This window comes from Lates calcarifer, linkage group LG4 (assembly GCF_001640805.2).
Source record: "Lates calcarifer isolate ASB-BC8 linkage group LG4, TLL_Latcal_v3, whole genome shotgun sequence".
Taxonomy (NCBI): Eukaryota; Metazoa; Chordata; class Actinopteri; family Centropomidae; genus Lates; species Lates calcarifer.
Genome location: NC_066836.1, coordinates 9,129,663 through 9,133,920, shown reverse-complemented (window position 1 = coordinate 9,133,920; position 4,258 = coordinate 9,129,663).

Sequence of the window (4,258 nt, the reverse complement as noted above, 5' to 3'; positions counted from 1 at the left end):
GCTCAGATGGTGAAAAGTGTTCATCAAATCCCCCTGTCCACTGTCCGAGATGTTCTTTAGTGAGATGCTGAACCCCACATGGTTGCCAAAGTGTGTCTGCCAAATGAATGTCATATCAACAAACATAGTAATCCAAATGAAAAGTTTGTATCATTAAGATTTTTGTTAACCATGTGATGGACCTGAAGAGGACCATTGCTGGTCGATATGCTGTCAGTCATAAAATAAAAGAGGAATTGGGAATAAACAGCCAACGTGCAGGCAAAACTTTCAATGTTCACTGTAGATATTTTCCACAGGACCTGCAAAGATTTTCTGGATGTGTCTTTTGCTTAACCATACACTGGTCTCCCAGTCAGCCACAGATTTTACAGTTTATTAAACTCTGTAAATTCATGCTGATATCTATGGGGGTAAAAAAACACATTTCGTGCTAAATTTTGTTTAGAGTCAAAGTGTCAAGTATATGAAAAACTATATATCATCTATTTTTGACTGCATTGCAAGCACTATAACCTACAGCATAGCTCCACTCAAACAGAAATTGTAAAATTAATGAGTCCTCCAAAGGAAACATCAGTGTGTATAGCAGCAGAGCTTCTACACAGTGCAAATGAACTATTTAGAAATGTACATTATGCATACACTTCTAGGCCAGCATGCTCTGCCAGATGCAAGTAGCTGATGCTGCCTCAAGCCAAGGCAACAGACTCTAGCATGGCCTTGCCAGCCATATAAGATGCTAAGACCTTACTCAAGAGGCACACATGCAAACCTGCTGTGGGTAGAAGTAGAAGTTGAAGTTATCTCATATGTGGGAATACTGATCTCCACCCAGTCAATTATTAATATACCTTCCAGCAGTTATGATGGACGGAGTCAGCCTGCATTCCCCCACTTTCTTGGTAGAAGCCATTGTCAGCAGGAAGTTAGTCCTGATTGACAGCAACTTAAGGAGTGGCAAAACCAGTCGGCAACCCCCTCAGTAAACTGGACTGTCCCTTTTTGAACACGTTTAATTGCTGCCACTGCTCCTCCATAGGAGACTCCTCAGAGTCTGAGGGTAATCTCTTGTTTGGATAGAGGCAATAAATAATCCCAATGAAGTGGTGCATCACTTGCTGTCAGTTGCTGGATTTGATTATTCCTCCTGGGTCCTGGGAGAACTGACGTCACAGGATAACATCCACCAACATTGTCTAATCATAGAGTGACCTGTCAATCCATACAACTTCATGTTTAATTCATGTTTAGAGTCTCTGTAGAAACTGCATCTTAACAGGGGCTGAGCTTTTACTAAGATGTCACTGGTGTTCTCTATACTACACCTCAAAAATCCTCCACCTTTACAAGTAGATATATCTTATTAGAGGTGACGTAAGACCATAACTAACAGCTCAGTCCTCTCAAGTATTAGGTCTAGAACCTCAGTCAACGGACTATGCCTGTGACAGGCAGTCCTGCCAAGCTGGGATTTTTCATTGAATACAGCCCAGTAAAGAAGGGATTTCTGGCATGCTGTCACAAGAATAAGCCTCACCACTGCTCTCCACTCTTTCTGCAGGAATGATGGAAGAGGGGAGAAGGAAAGGAAGGTGTCCATGGCCATTGGCAGACCATTGAGTCTGCTCTTAAAGAAGGGGAGTTGCTGGGTAGAAACAACAGAGAGCGGGTGTCTGCAGTGGTGCTAAATTACAAATTACTGTAGTGGGGTAAATGTATTTATCACCTCACCATTACAGTTAGAAGGTGATAAGTAGTTGGCTTATTAGTATCACTGATGGATTACTGAACAGGTCAGCTGGGGACAGACCCTGGGCCCCCAGGCCAGAACTTCTTTATGAAGTGACTTGAAGTGACTGATTTCTTATTTAAAAGTCAGACAAATCAGCCTACTACAAAGAGATATAGACTGACCTCAAAGGCACCTGGAAAGGCCACAAGAAGATGCAAAATAACAATAAAGGGACAAAAATGTCAAGAGATGCAAACGACCACAAACAGTCTTTCATTCTAAGAAGATTTGGACCCTTATGGAAAAGGGGGCTTTTACACAGGGTGACATTTTGGAAAGTCAGCTTGTTTGTTTTTGTTTTTTTTAACATTGAAATCTCTGTACACTTACAAAATGGCTGATATCCTACTTTTAAACAAAGCTTTTATTCAGTACAAATTTGTTATGGCAGTGTTAAATATTATTCATTTTTCCATTTGCTACTGTGTCAGTCAAAACAAAGGCCTTGTTTCAAGCAGCCTGTTTTCATAGAAAAACAAAGGCAATCATGTTGGAGTGGCAGTTATCTACTGAAGTGATAATGAGACCAGACAATCGTGGGTGAAGTGGTGAAGTAGAGCCTCTTGTGATATCAGGTGGGTGTTTTGTGTATTGTCCAACAACTGTTTACCAGTAATAAGTTGCAATGTGTGACAGAACAATATATATTTTCCAGCATTTCCTCTTGATCAAGTGTAATAATGCATAGTGCATAATTTTACTATCTGTTGACGCACTGTTCATTGCAGAGTGAGCAGCCAATACACAGTTTTGTTTGGCTCTACAAAACTGTGCCGAAGAGTCTTTGCAAGCAACACGACCGTAAATTTAAAGTAAACCAGTCAGTGATATGTTTTTGGTGAGGGTATGATGGGAGAGAGATGAGAAAATTTGCTGCCATGCTCTTGATGGATTCACATCAGAAAAACCACTGCACCAGCTGGGATTTAAATTCATGTGTGTGGTTTGTAGAAGTTAGCGCCAGACTGAACATATTGATCTGTGGTTTGCCATCGAAGCTCTGAGCATCTGTGGTTGGACAGCTTAGACGCTATTTGGCATTCTGAAGACCAAGGACCTGAACTTTGGGATCCATCAATAGAAGACACAGAGGAAGAAATGGAAAAGGAATGAGTAAACAAAGACAGTGGGGAAGAGAGAGAGAACAGAAAGAGAATAAGAGACTAGGGAGAAGGGGAGGAGAGTCGAGGGGAGACTGAGGGGAGGAAGACAGACGAGAGGTGAAGTTGCACAGGAGCAAAGAGGCTGACTGTTAGTGGATTGTTGCAGGAGTGGCGATTGGTTTGTGAGCAGAGAGACACCAATAACCTACAAATAAAGACAAAAACAACTTGAATTGGCTTGGCATCCAAAGCACAAGATGTGCATGACTGTAGAAAGTGCGGATCTGAATTAGAATTTTCATTATTCATCCCTTTCATCTAAATCTGCAAGCATATGGACACAGTCTGAGGTAATGACACAGAATGCATTTACATATTACTTTTAGCTGCCTTGTGTTGTTGTACCTTCATTCACCTCTTTCTTTCAGTTTGAAGAAAAAACTCTGTCCAATTAACAAAATCATAAACTATTGATAGGATTTTAAGTAAAGCTGCATGGCCCACGACTGCTGTTTTGATTCACTGTGACAGCTTCCATCAACCATGTTTCCAGTTGCAGCAGGCAGCTGTTTTTAGTGAAAAGGCTCTGACAAACCCTGTGAACACTATGTCCCTAGCACCAAACAGCGAAGACAAAGACAAAGTTAGCAACTAGCTGATTAATATAATTAAATATTTAGCAGCTAAAAGGAGTTGGTTGAGACCAAAACTGGAAGCATGACTTCATATTATTGTTCATGTTTCCTTGTGTCTACTGGATATTTAAACTGCAGCTTTAGGATAAAGTGCATAAGAGAGATTATAATAGTAGCCAGCAAACCAGCATCTTAAATGACGCAACAACTCTACAGCTGCAGCTTGTTTAGAGTTTGTTCGATAACTTTTATGTCATATGCAATCCCAGCTCTGAAGGGATAATTTCCATCAATGTTAAGTGGTTATAAGATTAGACAGGTTGTATACAAGCCAACCACAGTTATCTCAACAGTTTTATTTATTAGCAACAGAATGTGTTCTCCCATTTAGGTTAACTGTGGCACAACTAATATTCCCATTATAAGGTACAGACATGTTGTTTCTCTCTATTTATTCTCTCAAAATACGATCAAAAGCCAAATTACCTTGTTAGAAAATAAGCTAGAGAAAATGGTGTTTTTCTTGGTCTGTATTTCAATGGGGACTCTTAATTAAAAACTTTACAGATAAAGCTCTGCTATTTCATGAGAAAATAAGTGAAAGAAAGTAATGAGGAAAAAGCAGGGACGAGCAAAAGGGGGAGCACAAAAGAGAGAGATAGGAGCAACTGGGTGTTGGTCACGTCACAGCAGGTGATAACAATGTGCTGCCAGGTGTGTTTTCT